Raw genomic sequence first — 26,626 nt, forward strand, 5'->3', positions numbered from 1 at the left:
CCATTTTGGGCGTTCAGCGCCAGAACCATGCTCTGTTCTGGCATTGAACGCCAGCCAGATGCTTCTTACTGGCGTTTAAACGCCAGTAAGGTCTTCCTCCAGGGTGTGATTTTTCTTCTGCTATTTTTGATTCCGTTTTTAATTTTTATATTTATTTTGTGACTCCACATGATCATGAACCTAATAAAACATGAAAGAACAAGAAAAATAAAATTAGATAAATAAAAATTGGGTTGCCTCCCAACAAGCACTTCTTTAATGTCAATAGCTTGACAGTGGGCTCTCATGGAGCCTCACAGATGTTCAGAGCATTGTTGAGACTTCCCAACACCAAACTTAGAGTTTGGATATGGGAGTTCAACACCAAACTTAGAGTTTGGTTGTGGCCTCCCAACACCAAACTTAGAGTTTGACTGTGGGGGCTCTGGTTGACTCTGTTTTGAGAGAAGCTTACTGTGCCTCTTTTCCATGTTTACAGAAGGGTAACCTTGAGTTGTAAACACAAGGGAGTCCTCATTCAATTGAAGGACTAATTCACCTCTGTCAACATCAATCACAGCTCTTGCTGTGGCTAGGAAAGGTCTTCCAAGGATGATGGATTCATCCTCATCCTTCCCAGTATCAAGGATTTTGAAATCAGCAGGGGTGTAAAGGCCTTCAACCTTTACTAACACGTCCTCTACTTGTCCATAAGCCTGTTTTCTTGAATTGTCTGCCATCTCTAATGAGATTTTAGTAGCTTGCACCCCAAAGATTCCCAGTTTCTCTATTACAGAGAGGGGCATGAGGTTTATCCCTGAACCAAGGTCACACAGAGCCTTTTCAAAGATCATGTTGCCTATGGTACAAGGTATTACGAACTTTCCAGGATCCTGTTTCTTCTGAGGCAATGTCGGTTGATCCAGATCACTTAGTTCATTGGTGAACAAGGGAGGTTCATCTTCTCAACTCTCAATACCAAATAATTTGGCATTCAGCTTCATGATTGCACCAAGGTACTTGGTAACTTGCTCTTCAGTAACATCCTCATTCTCTTCAGAAGATGAATACTCGTCAGAGCTCATGAAGGGCATAAGGAGGTTCAATGGAATCTCTATGGTCTCTAGATGAGTCTCAGATTCCTTTGGTTCCTCAAAGGGAAACTCCTTATTGATCACTGGACGTCCTAGGAGGTCTTCCTCACTGGGATTTACGTCCTCCCCTTCCTCTCCAGGTTCGGCCGTGTTGACTATGTCAATGGCCTTGCACTCTCCTTTTGGATTTTCTTCTGTATTGCTTGGGAGAGTACTAGGAGGGATTTTAGTGATCCTTTTACTCAGCTGGCCTACTTGTGCCTCCAAATTTCTAATGGAGGACCTTGTTTCATTCATGAAACTTACAGTGGCCTTAGATAGATCAGAGACTAAGTTTGCTAATTTAGAGATATTTTGTTCAGAGTTCTCTGTCTGTTGCTGAGTGGATGATGGAAAAGGTTTACTATTGTTAAACCTATTTCTTCCACCATTATTAAAGCCTTGTTGAGGCTTTTGTTGATTCTTCCATGAGAGATTTGGGTGATTTCTCCATGAGGGGTTATAGGTGTTTCCATAAGGTTCACCCATGTAATTCACCTCTGCTATTGCAGGGTTTTCAGGATCATAAGCTTCTTCATCAGAAGATGCCTCTTGAGTACTGTTGGATGCAACTTGCATTCCATTCAGACTCTGAGAAATCATATTGACTTACTGAGTCAATATTTTACTCTGAGCCAGTATGGCATTCAGAGTATCAATTTCAAGAACTCCCTTCTTCATAGGCGTCCCATTACTCACAGGATTCCTCTCAGAAGTGTACATGAACTGGTTATTAGCAACCATGTCAATGAGTTCTTGAGCTTCTGCAGGCGTTTTCTTTAAGTGAATGGATCCACCTGCAGAGGTATCCAATGACATTTTAGCTAATTCAGACAGACCATCATAGAATATGTCTAGGATGGTCCATTCTGAAAGCATGTCAGAAGGACACTTTTTGGTCAGTTCTTTGTATCTCTCCCAAGCTTCATAGAGGGATTCACCTTCTTTCTGTCTGAAGGTCTGAACATCCACTCTAAGCTTACTCAGCTTTTGAGGAGGAAAGAACTTGGCTAAGAAAGCCTTGACCAGCTTATCCCAAGAGTTTAGGCTATCCTTAGGTTGAGAGTCCAACCATACTCTAGCTCTGTCTCTTACAGCAAAAGGGAAAAGCATGAGCCTGTAGACTTCAGGATCTACTCTATTAGTCTTAACAGTATCACATATCTGCAAGAATTCAGTTAAGAACTGAAAAGGATCTTCAGATGGAAGTCCATGAAACTTGCAGTTCGGCTGCATCAGAGAAACTAATTGAGGTTTAAGCTCAAAATTGTTTGCTCCAATGGTAGGAATGGAGATGCTTCTTCCATGTAAATTGGAATTAGGTGCAGTAAAGTCACCAAGCATCCTCCTTGCATTATTATTATTTTCAGCTGCCATCTCCTCTTTCTGTTCGAAAATTTCTGAAAGGTGCTTGCTGGATTGTTGTAATTTAGCTTCTCTTAGTTTCCTTTTCAGAGTCCTTTTAGGTTCTGGATCTGCTTCAACAAGAATGTTCTTGTCCTTGCTCCTGCTCATATGAAAAAGAGGGACAAAAAAATAATAATAGGGATCCTTTTTACCACAGGTATAGAGGTTCCCCCGTGTGAGTAGAAGAAGAAAAGAATGTAATGTAAAGAAAGAAACACAAGGGTAAGGAGAGCAGAGATGTGGGATGAAGAGAGGTGTTAGTAGATGAATAAATAAATAGAAGGAGATGAGAGAGAAGGAGAATTTTCGAAAATTATTTTTGAAAAAGAGTTAGTGATTTTCGAAAATAGTTTTTGAAAAAGGTTAGTAATTTTCGAAAATTAAAATCAACAATTAAATTAATTAGTTAATTAAAAAGAAATTTTGAAAAAGAGGGAAGATATTTTCGAAAATTAGAGAGAGAGAGTTAGTTAGGTAGTTTTGAAAAAGATAAGAAACAAACAAAAAGTTAGTTAGTTAGTTGAAACAAATTTGAAAATCAATTTTGAAAAGATAAGAAGATAAGAAGTTAGAAAGGATATTTTAAAATCAAATTTTGAAAAAGATAAGATAAAGAGATATTTTTGAAAAGATATGATTGAAATTAGTTTTGAAAAAGATTTGATTTTTAAAATCACAATTAATGACTTGATTCACAAGAAATCACAAGATATGATTCTAGAACTCAAGGTTTGAATCTTTCTTAACAAGCAAGTAACAAACTTGAAATTTTTGAATCAAAACATTAATTGATGATGTTATTTTCGAAAATTAGGAGATAAAGATAAGAAAAAAATTTTTGAAAAATATTTTTAAAATTTTCGAAAATAAATAAGAAAAATGAAAAAGATTTGATTTTTGAAAAAGATTTTGAAAAAGATAAGATTTTTAAATTGAAAATTTGATTTGACTCATAAAAACAACTAGATTTTAAAAAGTTTTGAAAAAGTCAACTCAAATTTTTGAAATTTATGAGTGAAAAAGGGAAAGATATTTTTTTTTATTTTTGAATTTTTAATGATGAGAGGGAAAAACATGAAAAAGACTCAATGCATGAAAATTTTGGATCAAAACAATGAATGCATGCAAGAATGCTATGAATGTCAAGATGAACACCAAGAACACTTTGAATGTCAAGATGAACATCAAGAACTTCTTTTTGAAAAATTTTTAATGCAAAGAAAACATGCAAGACACCAAACTTAAAAATTTTTCATGTATAGACACTATGAATGTAAGAATGCATATGAAAAACAAGAAAAGACACAAAACATGAAAACATCAAGATCAAACAAGAAGACTTACCAAGAACAACTTGAAGATCATGAAGAACACTATGAATGCATGAATTTTTTGAAAAATGCAAGATGAATATGCAATTGACACCAAACTTTCAACTTGACTCAAGACTCAAACAAGAAACATGAAATATTTTTTATTTTTATGATTTTTTTTTGGATTTTTGTATATTTTTTCGAAAAAACATATAGGAAAAAGAAAATAAGGATTTCAAAATTTTTTAATATGAATTCCAAGAATCTTGTATTCTTAGTCTAAAGCTCCAATCCGAGGGTTAGGCATGGCTTAATAGCCAGCCAAGCTTTAGTATGTAACTCAGACATGCCACGGATGACATTCCAATTAACTTGCCTCTATGCTGATGGTTGGAAGCCCCTATCCAAAAGAATTAGACATGGCTTTACAGCCAGCCAGGCTTCAACATGCTTCATGAAATTCTAGAATTCATTCTTAAAAATTCTGAAGAAAAATATATTTTTGAAAAGATTTATTTTTTTTCGAAAACAGATGAGAAATTTTTGAAAGGTTTTTGAAAAATTTTTGAAAATAAAACAAAAAGAAAATTACCTAATCTGAGCAACAAGATGAACCGTCAGTTGTTCAAACTCGAACAATCCCCGGCAACGGCGCCAAAAACTTGGTGCACGAAATTGTGATCTCAGGCAACGGCGCCAGAAACTCTGTACGCACGTCTTAATAAATTGTTTTTCATTCACAACTTCGATACAACTAACCAGCAAGTGCACTGGGTCGTCCAAGTAATAAACCTTACGTGAGTAAGGGTCGATCCCATGAAGATTGTTGGTATGAAGCAAGCTATGGTCACCTTGTAAATCTCAGTCAGGCGGATATAAAATAGTTATGGAGTTTTCGAACATAAATAATAAATAGATAGAAAATAAGGATAGAAACACTTATGTATATCATTGGTGAGAATTTCAGATAAGTGTATAGAGATGCTTTCGTTCCTCTGAACCTCTGCTTTCCTGCTGTCTTCATCCAATCAGTCTTACTCCTTTCCATGGCTAGCTTTATGTAAGGACATCACCGTTGTCAATGGCTACTTTTTATCCTCTCTGAAAATTGGTCCGATGCGCTGTCACTGCATGGCTAATCGTCTGGAGGCATCACCCTTGTCAATGGCTGCATCCCATCCTCTTGTGAAAATGGTCCAAATGCTCTGTCACAGCACGGCTAATCATCTGAGGTTCTCGATCATACTGGAATAGGATTCACCCTCCTTTTGCGTCTGTCACTACGCCCAGCACTCGCGAGTTTGAAGTTCGTCACAGTCATTCAATCCCAGAGTCCTACTCGGAATACCACAGACAAGGTTTAGACTTTCCAGATTCTCATGAATGCCGCCATCAATCTAGCTTATACCACGAAGATTCTAAGTGTTTGACAAAATGCTTGGAAGGATGTTAGAGTAGATTTTGAGCATTCTTGGCTTGGAAAGAGTAATTGGGCAATCTTGAGTCATGTAAAACCCAACTCATGTTGGTGATCTAGAGTTGTTAGCAAATATTGTTTCCATTGACGCTAATCTTTTGCTATTTTAATTAGTAAGTCGATTAGGACTTTTGGATTGAGATTAGCTAGTCTCATTAGACTTTCTCCCTATTTGTTGGAGTTGACGTAATGAGATAAATTCTTGTTTATATTTGTGACATGCTTAATTAATCTTGTTTGACATTCTCCCGATGTGTGAGTTAACTAAATGAGATGAATTAGTCATGCATGACTAGGATAGAAAGCCTATGATCTCAATCCATTGCCATGAATGTCTCTCTTTATTACGTGCTTTCTTTAATTATTTGCTCAATTTACTTTTCTTGTCTTTTTATTTTATTGCCCCTCTAATCAAACTAAACCCCTCTCTTTTTACCCCATCATAGCCAATACGCAAGCACTCCATTGTATCCTAGGGAGACGACCCGGAGTCTAAATACTTTGGTTATAAATTCATTGGGGTTTGTACTTGTGACAACCAATATTTTTTATTGAGGGGATTATTGATTGGTTTGGAAACTATACTTTACAACGAGACTCCATTAGATAAATTCTAAACCGTCAAGAGTCCGCTCATCAGAGGCCAAAAAGCCCACTCCAAGTACTTGATGACTAAATTAGAAAGTGTATAAATAGATGAAAATTTGATTTCATTAGGATCTTTTTCTTTCAGAGCTCTTTTTACCTTCTTTTTAATTTTCCTTTTATTTCTGTTTTAGGAATTCTATGGAATTTTGAGATCCAAGTTTATCTGCTTTTTGTTTTTCCTTCTGTTATTCTTCTTCTGCATTTTTCTTTTTTGTTTTGGTACTAGAGCAATGATGAACTAAAACCCAATTTCATTAGGGGGAGGAGCTCTATTGTAATTCCAATGAATCAATTAAATTCTTCTTCTTCTCAATTCAATTGTGTAGCTATTGGATATCTTCTATTTTGATTTTGAGTTATTCACTCTGGAAGAGGGTTTAATTCAGTGAATGCTTGTATGAGCCTCAGAAGAGGAATCACTTGCATTAGAATTGGAGCTCTATCCTTCACCATTCTCTTGATCAACACTATTTGGGAGGGATTGAGATCCTGAGAGTTAGTGTGGCATATGGATAAGAGAAATGTACTTAACCTCTTCTCATAACAATTAGATCAAAAAATTGGCAAGATTAATTGTGATTAGAGAGATTGGATTGCCAAGGAATTAGGATCTAATCAATTTCAATCCTCCATAGATCTACCAAATGATTGAGATTGGATTGCATTCTGTTTTAATTCCCAGCACTCAAATCCTTTTATTATTCATGCAATTTAAGTTTCCTGGCATTTTAGATTCTGCAATTTAAATTTCTTGCACTTTAAGATTCAGTTATTTACCTTTCTTACAATTTAAGTTTCAGCTCTTTTAATTTGTTGTTCTCAAAGTTTCTGCAATTTACTTCTCCTGCAATTTAAGATTTTGCCAATTTGATTTCTGTACTTTACTTTCTTGCAATCTACTTTCTGTTAATCAAATTATATTCAAATCATCAAATGTCTGCTTAACTAAATTCATTACCCAACTAAAATTGCTTAATCTATCAATCCCTGTGGAATCGACCTCACTTTTGTGAGTTTTACTACTTGATGCGACCCGGTACACTTGCCGGTTAGTTTGTGTGGAATCGATTTTCCCTCATCAGTGGATGAGAAACAACCCCATCAAGAAAAGCCTATTGAAGAGCTCAATTAATGCCAAAATGTCAACATGAGAACTTTTAATGAATACCGGGTTCTTAATGAAGGGAGGCACCTAGACAAGATTGAGTACGACATGAGTACTCAAGCTAGGCTCAATTATTTGATTGGTTTTATGCCTCAGCTGAACTCAAGAATACCAAAGTATGAGGACACTAGCGAAAAGATTGAATCAAGAGAAGTAGAAAGAGCTCGACGCAATAAAGCCAAGATACGGAAAAAGATGGAGGATGTAGGGTTTTGGAAAAAGGTAGTAGGAAAGCAGAAGGAAAAAGATGGCACAAGTAGCCAACAAGGAGGGAATCAAGAAGAAGAGAGGAAGAAAAGGGACAAGCAAGCTAAAGAATGAAAGGTGGAATTGCTCCTTGTTTACCAAATTTAATAAGGAAGAACTTGCTTCCAATGTTTTCTGTTTTATGAGTTTGCTTTAAGTTTAATTCATTTGAATTCTGTTTATTTGTTTCCTTTACTTTTCGTTTGAAGTGTGCTAGTTTAAGTGCTTGTCTCACTTTTATCCTGCTTGAATGTATGTCTTGTCCCCTTGACTTTGATTAAATAAAAAGAAAATGTTTGACACAGAAAGAGTAAATGTCCAAGTTTGGTAGGAAACAGAATAAGGTTGAGTGGTGGTATATGTTTGATTGTTTAGCAAGCTCACTAATAAGGATGAAGGGGAGGATGTCCCTTAAGTATGAACTTAGTTGCTGTTTGTGAAACCTTAGTAAATAAACATCCTTGGAAGAAAGAAAGAACAAAAGGAAAAGAAAACAAAGAATAAAGCTAAGCACCAATAGTTTGAACCTTGAGGCATGTGTCTGTGGTGTTTTTGTGCAAGGATCTGCTTGGATGAGTAAGTTCTTAGGAGTGCTTCATCACTTGATAACTTAGGTTAACTAACTCGGGATTGTCAACTGAAAATTCACTATCAAGAGCAACCTTGTCACAAAACACTTAGCAACCCAAAGAGGTGATGGACACCAAGGTCTAAAGAATGAATGACAAACCTTGTGCCTGTGGTGTATATGAGCTGAGGAGAGGCTTGGGTGATTAAGTCCTTAGGGGTGTTTTAACACCTAGCACCTTGAACCAACTGGTTCGGGAGTGTTGACTGAAAGCCTACTCTAAAGAGTTGCCTCAAACACAGAACACTAAGCTGCAGATGAAGAATAAGTTTCTAAGCAAAAGAAAAACAAAAATTAAATCCCAAGGATTATTAAATAACAAGGTTTCATAGCAGCACCTTAGCTAGTACTTAAAGGGACATTTCACACCTGGAAACTAATAAAAGTTGAGTTGCAAACATATCCTGCATAAAGCCCCATGAACCAAATTTAATTGCTTTTTGATAAGGGCATACATTTCTCTCTGTTTACATTCATTCTTCTCATGAATTGTTGCTTGCTTGGGGACAAGCAAGATTTAAGTTTGGTGTCGTGATGCCAAGGCATCTTAGGCTAGTTTCACTAGCCTTTTTCACTTGTTTTCATTAGGTTTTATGCACTTTCTTGAGCAATAAGTAAGTATTCGGATAAAAATTTCATGCAGACCTTGATTCAATCAAGCATGGATAAATTGATGCATTTTCATTAGATTTATGCTAGATTTACTTATTTGTTATAAATGTTGCAAACATCTTGTGATTATAGCAAACTTTGATGCATTTGTTTGGTTGATAATAGGTGGAAGGAAGCAGAGGAATGGCAAGGAAGAGGCAAGGGAAGCAACATTGGTGGCCAAAGTTGGCTCACCAACATTGCCTCAAACGTTGAGGAAGAGGGTCATGCAACGTTAGTGGCCAAAGTTGGCTCACCAATGTTGCTAGGCAATGTTCTACAAGGGCTTAAAGTGCAACGTTGGTGGCCAAAGTTGGCTCACCAACGTTGCTGGAAACGTTCTTACAAAAAGGGGGTGCAACATTGGAAGGAACGTTGGCTCACCAACGTTACCTCCAACGTCTTCGATGAGATTCAAAGTTGGAGCTGAGAAAATTGCCTTGTATGCGTACGCACAGTGTTGTGTGCGTACGCACAAGAAGAAAAATTTCAAGTGTGCGCACGCACAAGGCAGTGTGCATACGCACATGCATGCAACGTTGGAGGTAACGTTGGGAAACCAACTTTGGGTCCAATGCCTGCGATAAAAATTTCAAATCTAGAGTTGGAAAATTTGCTGTGACGTGTGCGCGTCGATGACGCGTATGCATGAACGTGAATTTTAACCAATTTCGCGAACGCGTGGATGAACGAACGTTGGTGCACCAACGTTGGGTCAAACGTTAGGTGCAACGCTCAATCCTTTTTCAAAGAACATTTGACCCAACGTATTCCTGTAAACGTTGATCACCAATGTTGATGCTGACTCCACCATAATTGGGCACCTATGCAGAGTAAGAACGTTAGTTTACCAACGTCCCTTCTCAACGTCATTGAGAGCCACTTTAACTACTTCAACAAAGGCCAAAAGCCCAATCAAAAGACTTGAAGACTGAATAAAGAAAGTGTATAAATAGTATAGAGTTTAAGTTAGTTAGAGGTTGGAAGCGAGGGACCCAAATTGGGAACTCTGTAATCATTTTCTTTTGTACTTTCTTTACTTTTCCTGCATTTTCTTTCTTTTTGATTTGAATTGAGCTATGATGAACTAAACCCCATTTCATTGGGTTAGGGAGCTCTGTTGCAATTCAATGGATCAATTGTAGTTTTCATTCTTCTTCTTCTTTTTTTTCTCTTAATTTGCTTGAAAGCTTTTGATCTTCATCAAATTGAGCAATTGTCTCGGAAGAGAAATTGTTCATACTTGGATTTTCTCTGAACCTTGGAAGAGGAATGAGGAAATCATGCTAGAAATACTTTCTCACATTGGATTAGGTTGGGGGTTGGATGGCTAGAGTGACATAAGATCCTACCAATACTTTGATCTATGAAAGTGTGTGGTATAATCAGTGACCAAACTTCATCTCTTCCCATGAGAAATTAAATCAAGGAATTGGGCAATTGTTCAAGCTTAGAGAGATTGGATTGCCAAGAAATTGGGATTCAATCACCTAAGATTACCAAGAGATCAATGAATGCATTGATTGAGGAAGAGATATAATGAACTTGATCCGGAGAATGTAACATCTCCTAAGCCCAATGAACTTGATGAGGGAAAATCGATTCCACACAAACTAACCGGCAAGTGTACCGGGTCACATCAAGTAGTAAAACTCACAAAAGTGAGGTCGATCCCACAAGGATTGATGGATCAAGCAATTTTAGTATGGTGATGAGTCTAGTTAAGCTGACAGTTGGTGAATTGAGTGAAATTTGATTAACAGAATGTAAAGTGCTGAAGGATTAAAGGGCAGAATGTAAATTGACTGAAACTTAAATGGCAAGAAAGGTAAATTGCTGGAACTTAAAGAGCACAAAACCAAAGGGGCTGAATCTTAAATTGTAAGAAATGTAAATAACTAAATTTTAGAGTGCAAGAAATTAAAATAGCAAAATCTAAAGTGCAATGAAACTTAAATTGCATGAATAATAAAGGGAATTGGGTGCAAGGGGTCAAAACAGCAGTAAACAATTGCAGATTAAAGTAATTCAGAGAGATCTAAATTGAAGAAATTCAAAGAAAATGGTTCATCAGGGATTAGAGATATGATAATCCATCATGAATCAATTGAGTCTCAACTCGTTTCTCAATCATATGAGTAGATCTATAGTGGATTGAAATTGATTGGATCCCAATTTCTTGGCGATCCAATCTCTCTAATCACAATCAATCTTGCCAATTCCTTGATTTAATTGTCATGACAAGAGTTAGAGCACATTCTCTTATCCATAAGCCACACAGATTCTCAAAACCTTAATTCCTCCTGAATGGTGTTGGTTAGGAGAATTGTGAAGGATAGAGCTCCAATTCTAATATAGGTGATTCCCCTTCCGAGGTTCACACCCACATTCAATTGAATTAAACCCCCTTCCGGAGTGAATAATTCACAATCAAAACAGAAGATATTCAATAGCTACACAAATGAATTAAGAAGGAGAAGAATTTTGTTGATTCATTATGATTACAATAGAGCTCCTCCCCCTAATGAATTTGAGGTTTAGTTCATCATTGCTCCAATCAAAACAGAAAACAAAGAAGTTGCAAAAAAATTGCAAAAGAGAAAAAATACAAAGAGAATTAAGTGTAGAGTTTCCCAATTGGGATTTTGACTCAATAGCCTTTTAGATCTCAGATTTGCCAACCCCCTTCTAAATCAAATTCTTCTCTATTTATACAATTTCTAATTTAGTCTTCAAGTCCTTGGATTGGGATTTTTGGCCTTGTTGAAGCAAGCTGGAACGGGTCTCGGTGATGTTGAAGAGGGGTAATTGGTAATTTTTGTTAGTGATCTGCATGGGTGCTAAATTTTACTGGTGCTGGTGTCAACGTTGGTGCTAATGTTTGTAAGAAAACGTTGAGTAAAATGTTGGATGGAAGAAGGATTTTGAAAGGAATGAGCGTTGGCACCAACATTTGACTCAATGAGTGTGTTTGGCCAAAATCTGCATCCACACGTACGCGTGGCCTACGCGTACACGTCGATGCAAGTTTTCCAACTCCAAGTTTTGGGCTTCCTATTGCGTACGTTGGGGGTAGCGTTTGTCCACCAACGTTACCTCCAACGTTGGCTTGGTCACGTGTACGCGTGACCCACTTTTGCCATTTCACGCGTACGCGCAGCTCACGCGTATGCATGAATTTCACTTTCCCGCGTATGCGTCGCCCAAAATTTTCTCAGCTCCAGTTTTTAAAACTTTTCGAAGACGTTGGACCCAACGTTGGATTGCCAACGTTGCCTCCAACGTTGCCTACTTGTGCGTACGTATACCCCGTTGTGCGTACGCACACGAGGTAGTTTTCTCAATTTTAGATTTCAGTTTTATTGAAGACGTTGGAGGTAACGTTCGTAAGCCAACATTCCCTCCAACGTCTGCACCAGCAACTGCAGAACTTTGCACTTCTTGCCCCAACTTTTGGGGTAACGTTGGGAGCCAACTTTGGCCACCAACGTTACTTCCTCTGCTTCACTTCTTCCCCTGCTTTTTCCTCTTCTTTCTTGCTTCTTTTTTGCCTTTTCTTCACCTATTATCAATCAAACAATTGCATCAAAATTTGCTATAATCACAAGGTATTTGCATCATTCATAACATCAAGCAAAATTAGCATAAAACCTTATGAAAAAGCACATAAATACCCATGTCTAATTGAACTAAGTGATGCATGAAATTCCAATCCAATTACTTACTTATTATGCAAGAAATTGCATGAAACCTAATGAAAACAAATGAAAAATGCTTGTGAAACTAGAATAAGATGACTTGACATCACAACACCAAACTTAAATCTTGCTTGTCCCCAAGCAAGCAGTAAAACATGAGAGAAATGAATGAAAACAGGCATCTATGTCCTTATTTGAAAGCATTCAGTCTAGGTTCATGGGGTTTCATGCAGGATTTTTTTGAAGCTCTACTTTTATTGGTTTCCAGGTTTGAATTGTCCTTTAAGTATTAACTATGGTTTGCTGCTGTGACCCTTATTATTCATCATCCTTAGTGTTTGATTTTTTTTTTGTTTGTTTTTCTTCTGCTGAGAAACTTATTCCTCACTTGTAGCTTAGTGTCATGTGTTGCAGCAGCCTTTTTAGCTTTTTTTCAGTCAACACATATTCACTACAGACACTTGGCTCACAATTCTTCTTAAGACATTGGTGCCCAACACCTCTTTGGGTTACTAAATGTCTTGTAACTAGGTTACTCTTGATAGTGGACTTTCGGTTGATAATCCTGGGTTAACCCAAGTTACCAAGTTTTAAAATACTCCTCAGAACCTAATTATCCAAGCAGATCCTAGTAGAAAAGCACCACAGGCATGTGTCTTAAGGTCCAAGCTATTGGTGTCTAGCTTTATTCTTTGTTTCTTTCATATTTTTTTGTTGCCAATTCTTGGCATTTTTTCCTTTCCTTCTTACTCTTTCTTTCGTCCAAGGATATTTATTTACTAAGGCTTCACAGACAGCAGCTAAGTTCATACTTAAAAAGGATACTCTACCCTTCATCTTTATTAGTGAGCTTACTAACAATCTAGCATATACCACCACTGAACTTTATTCTCATTCCTATCAAATTGGACAATTTCACTTTCTGTTTCAACATTTTCTTTTATTTATGCAAAGGGGAACAAGACATAAATTCAAGCAGATGAAAATGAAGCAGACACTTAGACTAGCACACTTATTTGACAATTAAAGATAGTGAACAAAGTGAATGTAAACAAAGGTACACTAATCAGAAGGGGTACCATTAGACTTCCAACTAAATCACTTCAAGGCATAAACAGTTGAGTAACAATACAGCCTTTTGGCATCCTCTTGCTTAGTCCTTCATCATTCTCTTTAGCTCTTGTGCTTTCCTTGATGACAATGTATAGTACTTCCAAAAAGTTGAATGATTTTCTGCACTGATAGTGGAAGTTGTTTGTCCCCCAAGCACTTGAAAAATGGTTAACATGCACGAATGTTTGTAGGCTTTTGAACTTACTTTGGTGTGTGAACACCAAACTTAGTTCCTTGACAATGTTTCTTATGCAGCAGATTAATCACATACATGAAACCCTGTGCTTTTATTAAAGAAAACAAACTATAGACTAGAAAGCAGACAATGGTTGAGTAGTTTCCCTTATTGTTTGGAGCCAGTGACCATTTACGCAGAGGGTTGAAATGTGTTTTTAATGAAATTTTTGGTGGAACACCAAACTTAGCACCCTACATTCACCCTTGAATTGTTTTGGTGTGTAACACCAAACTTAGCTACTTGCAATACAGATAAATCTACCTAACTTTCTTATTGAAGTAGTAAAGGAAAGGAGAGTTACCTCTGGTTGGGTTACCTCCCAACAAGCGCTCTTTTAATGTCATTAGCTTGACATCCTCCATTCTTGTTCAACCCAGTTCATGAATGCTCTCCTCTTTGTTCCAAGGTCCTCCCAGATAATGCTTAGTTCTGTGACCATTTGCTGTGAATGTGTCCTTTGTAGCTTCATTCAGAAGTTCAATGCTTCCATATGGAGAAACCTTGGTCACCAAATAAGGGCCAGTCCATTTAGACTTGAGTTTCCCAAAAAAAATCTTGAGCCTAGAGTTGTATAACAGCACTTGTTGCCCTAGCTCAAACTTTTTCTTGTGATCTATTTATCATGCAATCTTTTAGCTCTCTTCTTGTATATCTTGGCATTCTCATAAGTTTCCAATCTGAACTCATCCAGCTCATTGAGTTGCAATAGCCTTTTCTCTCCTGCTGCTTGAGAGTCAAGATTGAGGAGCTTAGTGGCCCAGAAAGCTTTATGTTCGAGCTCCACAGGAAGGTGACATGATTTGCCATAGATTAGCTGAAAGGGTGACTTTCCAATTGGGGTTTTGAATGCGGTTCTATATGCCTAGAGGGCATCAGCTAGCTTTTTGGCCCAATCTTTCCTTGTGATCCTCACTGTCTTTTCTAGGATTCTCTTCAGCTCCCAGTTAGCTAATTCAGCCTGGCCATTGGTCTGAGGATGATATGGTGTAGCCACTTTGTGGATTGCTCCATATTTGTGGAGCAGCTTTTTCATTTGGCTATTGCAAAAGTGGCTGCCACCATCGCTAATAAGGCCTTTAGGCACCCCATATCTGGTAAAGATATGTCTCTTAAAAAATTGAAGAACAATTGGTGCATCACATGTGGTTGTGGCTATAGCCTGCACTCATTTGGAGATATATTTCACTGCTACTAATATGTATTTGAAAGAATATGATGGGAAAAAGGTCCCATAAAATCTATGCCCCAAAGATAAGACAGCTCTACTTCCAAAATGAAGTTTTGAGGTATTTCATTCCTCCTTGTTAGTCCTCCAACTCTCTCGTATTCATTGCATTGGTGCACAAATTCTCTAGCATCTCTGAATATGGTTGGCCAATAAAATTCACTTTCAAGCACTTTAGCAGCTGTTCTTTTTGACCCAAGGTGTCCACCATAAGCTGAACCATGACAATGCCACAATATGTCTCTCATTTTATTTTCAGGAACACACCTTCTTATCATTTCATCTGGACATCTTTTGAATAAGAAAGGTTCATCCCACAAGAATTTCTTGGCTTCATTGAGCAACTTCTTCACTTGTTGCTTGGTGAACTCTTGAGGAATCCTTCTTCCCACCTTGTAGTTTGCAATATCAGCAAACCAAGGTGCTTACTGGACTTGAAGAAGATGTTCATTTGGGAACTTCTCATTCACTGGTTGTGGTGCATTTTGATTGATTTCTTGTGGTAGTCTAGATAGATGGTCTGCAACTTGGTTCTCACTTCCTTTCCTATCTCTCACTTTAATGTCAAATTCTTGTAGCAATAGCGCCCACCTGATAAGTTTTGGCTTGGCATCCTGTTTAGACATGAGATACTTGAGAGCATCATGATCAGTATATTCTATAACTTTTGAACCAATCAAGTATTGTCTATTACTTGTATAGTATATAACATGATGCAACCTATCTTTCTTTTGCCCCAATACAACACCAATTGTAAAGTCACTTGCATCACATATAAGTTCAAAAGACAATTCCCAATCTGGAGGTGTGATGATTGTTGCTGTAATGAGTTTATTTTTCAAAGTTTCAAAGGCATGCTTGCAACTATCATCAAAGACAAAAGGATTGTCAACCACCAACAAGTTGCTTAGTGGTTTAGCTATCTTTGAAAATTATTTGATGAATCTTCTATAAAAACCAGCATGCCCAAGAAAACTTCTCACTACTTTCACATTGATTGGTATAGGAAGCTTCTCTATGATCTCTATCTTGGCTTTGTCTACCTCTATACCCTTTCTTGAATCCTTATGCCCAAGAACTATACCCCCTGGTACCATGAAATGGCATTTTTTCCAATTCAAAACTAAATTTGTTTCTTGGCATCTTTTCAAGACAAGAGTTAGATCGTACAGACAATTATCAAAAGAGTTACCAAAGACAGAAAAGTCATCCATAAAGACCTCTAAAAATTTTTCTAGCATGTCAGAGAATATGGAGAGTATACACCTTTGAAAGGTTGCTGGACCATTGCATACTCCAAAGGGCATCCTCCTGTAAGCAAAAACTCCAAATGGACAAGTGAATGAGGTCTTTTCTTGATCCTTGGGGTCCACCACTATCTGATTGTATCCAGAATACCCATCCAAGAAACAATAGTAAGCATGGCCAGCCAATCTTTCTAACATCTGATCAATAAAGGGGAGAAGGAAGTGATCCTTCCTTGTGGCATCATTCAGCCTTCTATAGTCAATGCACATCCTCCACCCCATTACTGTCCTTGTAGGGATTAATTCATTCTTCTCATTGAAGATGACAGTCATGCCTCCCTTCTTTGGCACTACTTGAACTGGGCTCACCTAAGAGCTATCAGAAATTGGGTATATGATTCCAGCATTCCATAATTTCATCACCACTTTCTGAACCACTTCCTTCATGGTTGTGTTAAGCCTTCTTTGATGTTGTACCACTGGTTTTGAGTCTTCTTCTAGCAAGATCTTATGCATACAAATTGCAGGGCTTATACCCTTAATATCATCAATTGTCTACCCTAAAGCTGTCTTGTGAGTTCTCAGTACTTCAATCAGCTTTTCTTCATCTTGTATGCTTAAAGAGGAATTGATGATTACTGACAAGGTTTCTTCTCCTCCAAGGAATACATACTTGAGATGAGGAGGAAGGGGCTTCAACTCTTGCTTTGGCACCTCCTCTGTCTTGTCTTCACAAGAGATTTCAATTACATGTTCTTCCCTACCAGCTTCTGTTTCTTCTTCTTGTTCCTCCTGGCCGCTTGTTCCAAGAACCTCTTCCACCAAGTCTTCTACCATTTCTACTCTCATGTGCATTTCTTTCTCATGGGGATATTGCATTACTTTAAAGACATTGATGATCATTTTCTCATCATGCACCCTGAGGATCATTTCACCTTTCTCCACATCAATGGTGGCCCTTGCTGTGGCTAAGAAAGGTCGCCCTAAGATAATTGAGTTGTGTCCCTCTTTTTCCATGTCTAAGATAACAAAATCAGCAGGGAAGATGAATTCCTCAACCTTCACCAATAAGTTCTCCACAACCCCATTGGGTATCTTGAGTGATCTGTCCGCCATTTAAAGTGACATTCTGGTGGGTTTAACTTCCTCTATTGCAAGCTTTTTCATCTTTGAGAGAGGCATCAAATTGATGCTGGCACCTAAATCACAAAGAGCTCTTTCCAATGTCATGTTGCCTATGGTGCATGATATGATGAAGCTCCCTGGGCCTTTGAGTTTTGGTGGAATGCCTCTTTGAATTACTGCACTGCACTCTTGGGTTAAGATCACAGTCTCCTTTTCATTCCAACTTCTTTTCTTATTGATGAGTTCCTTAAGGAAATTTTCACACAATGGCATTTGCTCCAAAGCTTCAGCAAGTGGGAGGTTAATTTCCAGCTTCTTGAAAACCTCTAGGAACTTGGAAAATTACTGGTCATTGACCTCCTTTTTCAACCTCTGAGGATATGGTAGAGGTGGAATATATGGCTCCACCTCCCTCTTTTTCTCTTGTAATTGCTCTTCCACAACTTGTTTTCCTTTCTTTAGTGCTTGTGATTCCTCCTCCTTCTTGGAACTTTCTTGATCATTCTTGTCCTTTTCTGCTTGTTTCTTGTCAGCACCTTTGTCATTTCCCACAGTCCTTCCACTCCTTAGTTGCACAGCTTTACATTCCTCCCTTGGATTAGGGATTATATCACTTGGAAAAACATTAGTTGGCCATTCGGCTTGTCTGGCCAATTGCCCCACTTGTCTTTCAAGATTCCTCATCGTGGCCTCTTGTCGCTCTTGTACTTTGATTAGGCTTTCTTGTACTTTGGCTAGACTTTGTATAGTCTGAGCAAGTGGTTGTAATGTTGCTTCAAGAGTTGAGATCCTGGTTTCCTGATGGTCAATGGGTGGTATGTTGGAGCATGATTGTTGTTGCTGGAAATTACTTGGGCTGTTAAAGTGGTTGTTTTGTGAGTTGAATGGTGGTGTGGAGAAGTTATTTTGGTGAACTTGTAAATTGTTGTGGGGTTGCTGGTATGAGTTTTGTGGTTTTTTGTATTGGTTAGTGTTCATACCATGGGTTGAGCTAGGCGAGCTGGGTTAGATGAAGACAAAAATGACCGACCTCTTATAAAGGTTGGTCGACACCAACCTCTTCCCAAAGAGCTTGGCCAAATTGCTACAAGGGCCCAAGTAGGCCCAAAGCAGAAGATCACAGCCCACCTAAAGGCGGCTGACCAAAGATAAGGGGACTCACCCTCAAAAAATAAGATAGGATAACTAATTTATCTCAAGAGAAGGTCACCCCACACCACTATAAATACACTGGAAAATCCAGGTATAATTCATACTCTGATTCTACACAAAAAACCTGCTAAAAGCCCGTGCTAACTTAAGCATCGGAGTCTTTTGCAGGTACCACCACCCTCTGGTGAATCTAAGATCAGCAGCACCATCAGATCCAACAAATCGGACACGATAGCTCCAGCCACCATAGCAGATCTCATCCGAGATTAACCTTCAGTTTCAGGTAACCCTCGAAACATTGGCCCCGTTGCCGGGGAACCTGGAAGTCATCCCATCATCATGGAAGACAACCTCGACAACGATCACAACTCTGGCTTGGAAGACAGAACGCCACATAAGAACACAGATACCATACCAAAGGACACACCTCAAAATAAAGGAGATAAATAACCCTCAAACACAGAAATCTTGGAAGCTATCCGTGAGCAATAGCATCGACTAAAATAGCTTGAACAAGAAGCCGACCGACAGCGGGAGGCTAAGCGAGATCATGAAAGCTAATGTTCCGAAGGACTTCAAAGCCCCCGACATGACTCTGTACGATGGTACGTCTGATCTAAGCCATTATCTCAGCAATTTCAGAAGTCGGATGTGTCTTATGGACGCCTCAGATGCAATCCGTTGTAAAGCTTTCCCTACTACTTTGACCAAGACGGTAATAAAGTGGTTTGACAGTTTGCCACCAAGGTCAATAGCAAGCTTCGATGACCTCGCCAAGAATTTCCTAGCTAGATTCTCCATCCAGAAAGACAAAGGCAAGCATGCCCCAAGCCTGCTAGGGATTAAGCAAGGAGATCGGGAAAGCCTCCGCAACTACATGGAGAGATTCAACAAAGCATGTCTGGACATACAAAGTTTGCCGACAGAAGCAGCCATCATGGGTCTCATCAATGGCCTACAAGAAGGACCCTTTAGCCACTTTATATCCAAAAAGCACCCAACATCTCTAAACGAGGTACAAGAGCGGGCAGAAAAGTACATTAATATGGAGGAGAACTCTCAATTAGGAGAAACCTCAAAATCCGGACTCTCCTGCCCATCTCGGGACAAGGATAAAGAGTCCAGGAAAAAAAGAAGACCAGCCTACTGAAAAACCTGGAAAATACCACAACTACACCGCCTCAGGGTGTCTCTTGTGGATGTTTACAGAGAGATATGCAACACTGAGAAGATCCCACCCCCTCGTCCGATTAAACATAAAAGAAGAGGAAGTCGAACAGAATATTGCGAATACCACCGAGTCTACGGGCACCCTACTAACGAGTACTATGACCTAAAGAACGTTATAGAAAAGCTAGCCTAGGAAGGAAGACTAGACAGGTTCCTAGCCAACAAAATAGATGAACCAAAAAGGAGAAAAAGGGATGAAGAGGTCGGACGAGCTGGACGTCCCCCTCACACCCCCGAGAGGCATATTCACATGATAAATGGAGGATTCACAGGAGGAGGGATCTCAAAGTCGTCACGCAAAAGACACCTTAAGGAGGTATACCATGTTAGAGGAGGGGATAGGTCAGTTGACCTCCCCACTATTACATTCACTCAAGAAGACGACGCGGGCATCATCCCAAGGCATGATGACCCCGTGGTGGTTACCATAATACTTGCCAATGCCAATCTCCATCGAACGTTAGTTGATCAAGGAAATCCTGCGGATATACTATTCAAGTCCGCCTTCGACAAGCTCGGCTTACAAGAAAAAGAGCTCAAAGCATATCCAAATAACCTATTCGGGCTAGGAGATGCCCCAATTCAGCCGTTGGCGTACATCCCATTATACACAACCTTTGGGAAAGGAACTCGGTCTAGGACGTTAAGAATAGACTACATTGTAGTCGACATGAGCTCAGCCTACAACGCTCTCAAAGGTCGGACAACATTAAACCAACTCGCTGCTGTGGTTTCCACTCCACACCTATGCATGAAGTTTCCAACTCCGAAAGGGATCGCTATCATAAAGGGAGACCAAAAACTCGCGTGACGCTGTTATAACGAAAGTTTGAACCTTAAAGGTGACCCCAGAGGAAAGGAAACCTATACCATAGAACTCGGGGGAATTCGAGCTCGCGAAGAACTTCACCCTCAGCCAGAAGGAAAAACCAGAGAAGTTCAAATTGGAGACACTCAAGATAAAACAACAAATATAGGGGCAAATCTGAAAGAAGACCTAAAGGAAATACTAATAAAGCTCCGAAAGGATAATTCCGACCTCTTTGCGTGGAAGGCCGTAGATATGCTTGGTATTGATCCCGGACTAATGTGCCATAAGTTAGCAGTATATCCAGGGTCTTGGCCAGTACAGCAGAAACGTAGAAAACTCGGCCCAAAAAGGTCGTAAGCTGTAGAGGAGTAGGTACAGGCTTTGCTAGAGGCAGGATTCATAAGAGAGGTAAAATATCCATTGTGGCTAGCCAATGTAGTATTGGTTAAAAAGTTAAATGGGAAATGACGGATGTGCACTGATTATACTGACCTCAACAAAGCCTGCCCAAAAGATCCTTACCCACTCCCGAATATAGACACACTAGTTGACGCTTCGTCAGGCTATTAGTACCTTTCTTTCATGGATGCTTACTCAGGATACAATCAAATCCCAATGTATCAACCCGACTAGGAAAAAATATCATTCTTAACCCTAAAAGCAAACTACTGCTACATCGTCATGCCCTTCGGACTCAAGAACGCAGGGGCCACCTACTAAAAAATGATGAACAAAGTCTTCGCCAATCACATTGGGAAACTAATGGAAGTTTATGTCGATGACATGCTGGTAAAAACACAAAGCGAGGAAACATTGCTATCCGACCTCACTGAAGTGTTCGATACCATAAGAAAGCACGGGATGAGACTTAATCCCACAAAATGCACCTTTACCGTAGAAGCCAGCAAATTCTTGGGCTTCATGCTCACCCAAAGAGGAATCGAAGCAAACCCAGATAAGTGCTAGGCCATACTGTGCATAAAAAGTTCGACCTGTGTCAAGGAGGTCCAGCAGCTCAATGGAAGACTAGCAGCTCTGTCTAGATTCCTAGCTGGATCAGCCTTAAGATCTCTACCCTTCTATGCAACATTAAGGAAGGGAAAGAGGTTTGAATGGACCACAGAATGTGAATAAGCCTTCTAAGACTTCAAAAAATTTATGGGGCAACCACCCATACTTACTTGACCTCGGGAAGGCGAAAAACTCGTACTATACCTCACCGTAGGAAGTCGGGCAATAGTTTCAGCACTAGTCAGAGAAGACGAAAGTGGACAACAACCCATCTACTTCATTAGTAAGGCTCTACAAAGGGCTGAATTAAACTATCAAAAGATAGAAAAGTTCACCTACGCCCTCATACTCACTTCTCGATGACTCCGCCCATACTTCCAAGCCCACACCATCAGAGTACAGACTAACTAGTCCATAAAAGGTATTCTACAGAAAACAGATTTAGTTGGAAGAATCCTACATTGGGCAGTTGAGTTATCAAAATTCGACCTCAAATATGAAGCTCAATCAGCTATTAAGTCACAGTACCTAGCCGACTTCATTGCAGAGTACATTGATACCCCGGGCACTCCCACAGAGTGGAGCCTTTATGTGGATGGCTCCTCGAACAAAATCGAGAGTGGTGCATGCGTCATTTTAGAAAGTGATTAGGGAACCCAAATCGAGCTCTCATTAAAGTTCGAGTTTCCCGTTTCAAATAATCAAGCTGAATACGAAGCCCTATTGGCTGGTTTGAAGCTGGCTAGGGAGGTAGGAGCTCAAAAGCTTACCATTTTCAGTGATTCACAGGTAGTTACCTCACAAATAGAAGGGAACTACCAGGCCAAGGATCCCACCATGAGGAAATACCTACACAAGACCAGAGAACAGCTCGGACAATTCATGGAATATGAGATATGACATATACCAAGAGAACAAAATGCCCGAGCTGACGCATTTTCGAAGCTAGCTAGCACCAAACCAGGGGGCAATAATAGAAGCCTTATCCAAGAAACACTACAAAATCCATCAACCATGAAAGAGAAAAAAATACTAAACATATCAGACCAGGACCAAGGGTGGATGACTCCTATAGTCAGCTATCTCAAGTCGGAAATACTTCCCGCAGACAAAAAGAAGGCAAAAAGGCTAGTACGAGAAGCATAGTACTACACCATAGTACAAGACGTCCTATATAGGAGAGGAATCTTTATGCCCCTCCTAAAATGCGTCCCGACCTCTGCTACAAGCGAAGTTCTCGAAGAAGTCCACAGTGGCATGTGTGGCAACCACCTGAGGGCGCGAGCTCTTTCCAAAAAGGTACTCAGAGCTAGATTCTACTGGCCGACCTTGTAAAAGAAAGCAACAGAGTTTGTCAAAACATGCCCCCATGCTAGAAGCACGCGAACTTTCACATTGCACCACCCGAAGAACTCATTTGTGTCACTTCACCTTGGCCATTCGCAAAATGGGGGCTCGACCTCATTGGACGCTTCCCCTTGGGATCAGGGCAAGTCAAGTTCCTCATTGTTGGAATAGACTATTTCACAAAATGGATTGAAGTAGAACTTTTGGCCACTACCATCACCCAAAAAAGTCGAAAGTTCTTGTACAGAAACATTGTCGCAAGATTTGGGGTGCCACACTCCATTACCACAAACAATGGCACTCAATTCAGTGACACGGGCTTCAGAAATCTGGTAGCCAATTTGAAAATCAAGCATTAGTTCACCTCTATAGAGCACCCACAGGATGGACAGGCGGAAGCCGCTAACAAAGTCATACTGGCCAGGTTAAAACGGAGACTACAGGACTCCAAAGGAGCTTGGGCTGAAGAGCTCCCGCAAGTCCTATGGGCATACCGAACAACACCACATTCAACCACTGAAGAATCACCATTCCGACTTGCTTATGGAATAGAGGCAATGATTCCTGTGTAGGTAGAAGAAGGATCTCCCAAAATTATCCTCTACAATGAAGAGACCAACACCCAAGCTCAAAGGGAAGAGCTCGACCTACTTCCAAAAGTCCGAGAAAGAGTTCGGATTAAAGAGGAAACCCTAAAGCGTCGAAGGTAATCCAGTGAAGCTTTACCACCAATGATCTCATATTAATCCAAAATGATATTGGAGCAGGTGGGTCAGGAGAAAGGAAGCTAGCAGCTAACTGGAAAGGACCATACCGAGTAGCAGAAGTACTGGGAAAAGGTTACTACAAGGTGTCCGACCGTGAAGGGCGAGAGCTACCAAGGTCATGGCATGCTTGTAACCTAAGATGGTACTATAGTTAGAAAATAAGATCTTAGGTCAAGGCGCACTCTTTTTCCTCAAAAGGTTTTTTAATGAGGCGCCAGGCCGAGATCTAAGAAACTGCCCGACCTATATGGATAAGTACTCATATGTACATACTTACATTTATGCTTTTATCTCATTATTGTTTGAATAAAAGTCACCAATTTCCTAAAAAGTTTCCTACCAAGACGCATTAATCTAAGCTCGCAAAGCGCAAAATTTATCGTCCGATTACAAAGAAGTCGGCAAGGTGAAGCGATAGGATCAAGTTAATGCAAGAAGTTATAAAAAGTAGCCCATAAAAAGTGACCTAACGAGGTCTGACTAAAAATAGATTACTAAAAATAACTTAAGAAGGCCTGACAGAGAAGTCGGACCAATGAAAAGATCACTGAAAAAGGGACAAAGACACCTTGTAAAGGCCAAAGAAAGGTTAAAGAACAAAAGGCCAAAAGTGCTTCGCTGAAAGGTACAAGTCTTGCAAAAAAAGGACATAACTTAAAAAGCGAAAGCACATGTCGAAATGGCGCTAAAAAGTCATCCCAACAAACTATAAAGAAAAGGTTCCTCAGCAGGGACACTACCTAAAAAGTTGTTGAAATATGACTAAAAAGCCCGAGAAAGGAGGTCGTACGGGTCTACATCAGAAGTGGCACATGTACGATCTCAAAAAGTCATCCGAGACTAAAAAAGGTTCTATATAAAGAATACTAAAGGTTATCGGACAAGTCACTAAAAGTGCGGACACCAAGCCATAAGGATAAGTTTGCACAACTTAATAAAGGGTGGACAAGCGCCAATTCAAAGTATTTCGAAATCCTAAAGGCAAGGCTAGAAAGCCCACTCAAAGGAGGTTAGACTAGGAAAGACCTAATCTCTATCAAAATTCGAGACGGGTTGCAAAAATTAAACCTCCAGGCATTTAGCAAAATGCATTCTTTAAACATTAAAGACTCAAAGGCTGCCTAAAGGTCAGCCCAGGAGTTTAAGCTGTTTTGTTTTCTAGATAAAAAGTTGCTAGCAAGCAACCAAACGTCAGAGAAAGTCAAATTACAAGAAATATAAGCAAAGTTCAAAGTCCACAAGTCGAAGTGCAATAGTACACAACCATGAAGAGTCATAAAGGATCCAAATTTGCCCCATTAGTATCATCCTTGGCAGGAGAAGGAGGAGGAATGGTTGAAATCGGGGTAGCATTAACAACTCCATCCGACCCTTCAGAATCTGCACATCTGGCTCAGACTCTGGAGGGATGACCTCTGAAGGGACAGAAGAAGCTGAAGCTACCGATGCTTTCCCTGGCGGCACGAGAGGAGGACCCTCATCGTCATCATCAGGGGTAGGCACAATCTTGCCATCCACCACCACATTATCCATACTGAACAAGGTGAGATTGGCCTCGGGAGCAATAACTCGGACCTGAGCCTTCAAGACCTCAAACATATCAGTCATACTATTTACTATATGTCCCTGAAGCTCAGCATAATCATCTTGGGCCGATTGAAGCCTCTTCTTAGTTTCTAGCAGCTCGCCGTAGGTCCGGGTATAGCTCTCCTTATACTTTTTCGTAGCCTCATCAGCCAAGTTAGCAGCTGCCTCCGCCCTAGTAGCATGCTCCTTCTCTTTCTCCACGTCAGTTTCCAATTTGGCAACCCTGGCATCCAACTCATCCTTCAGACCCTTCATCCTATTAAATTCAGCTTGGGCGTCCTCTAGAAAAGCCTTGGCAGCCCAGACAGGGGACTCTCTAACAACCTTAGATAAGGCCGCACCAATATTGGCCATTCGAATGCTGTTGGTCGTTATAAAGTCAAGGTGACGAAGGATGGAGACGTTTTCCAGAGGGACCTTACCATGGGGAGCAATTAATTCAGTGGCAAAGGCCACACCATCAAACTCTTTATCATCAACGTCATACGTCCCAACAATTTTTTTGACGCTTCGGAGGCGGGCTAGTAGCAGGGGGAGAGGAGGCAGGGCCAGAAGTCGCCTGAGGTGGATCAGAGGGAACTACCCGGACTCTAGGGGTTGGGATGATCTTTCTTGGTCCCTGAGAGTCAGAAGTTGGCTTCTTTGGGGACACCTGAGAAGACCCTTCCCCCGAGGTCTTCACCAACAAGTTTTGGATAGCTGTCACCTTTTTTGCCCTTCAAAAGGCCTTCATGGAGTCCGAAGATTTTACCATCTCTGAAAAGGAAACCAGGAAAACAAGTTATAATAATAAAAGAGGAATAAAAGTACAAACAATAGAAGAAAACCACTTCTAAAAGAAGTCGAATGCTACCTTGCTCGGCACGAAGGAGGGAGGGATCTCCGAGAAATCTCTTGGTGTCCAGATGAGGAGGTTCCCCCCCAGTGCTCCTCTAGAACACCCACAAAGGCTTGCTCAACCTCATCTAAACTTTTCCAAGAATACTTGGGAGCTACTATATCCTTTTACTAACATAAAGGAAAGGTCGAGCATTCTCGATAGCTCGGACCTTAAAGTAACAGTTCTTAAAATTTCGAAAGGACTCGTCAAACATTGAAAAAACTTTCTTCCCTTGGGTAGCTCAGAAGGAAATCCAAGAAGCTTTCTTCTTGGCTACCCCAGGCTTAGTCAACACAAAAAGATAAAGAAAAAGGGGTGTGGTAGGTCGGACACCTAATTCCTGGCACAACAGCTAGAAAATCTTGATGAAGACCCAAGAGTTCGGATGAAGCTGGGAAGGGGCCACATTACAAGTCCATAAGAGGTCAATTTCAAAAGCAGAAAAAGGGATGGTGATATTCAGCTGACTAAAGAAGTAGTCATAAGGATAGAAAAAGGGCCGTTCTCCCTGAGTTAAGGGAGGGAAACTAACCCTCTCCTCAGGATCA

General features: G+C 39.9%; 1 non-coding gene across 1 annotated transcript; it reads left to right on the forward strand.

Moving 5' to 3' along the window:
- Positions 1 to 1,985: 1,985 nt before the first annotated feature.
- LOC148548500 (small nucleolar RNA R71) lies at positions 1,986 to 2,093 on the forward strand. The gene has a single exon (XR_015898967.1). It is a non-coding gene; the product is annotated as a small nucleolar RNA R71 (small nucleolar RNA).
- Positions 2,094 to 26,626: the final 24,533 nt, after the last annotated feature.

Source organism: Arachis ipaensis, chromosome B8 (assembly GCF_059453495.1).
Source record: "Arachis ipaensis isolate K30076 ecotype BB chromosome B8, ASM5945349v1, whole genome shotgun sequence".
Classification (NCBI taxonomy): Eukaryota; Viridiplantae; Streptophyta; class Magnoliopsida; order Fabales; family Fabaceae; genus Arachis; species Arachis ipaensis.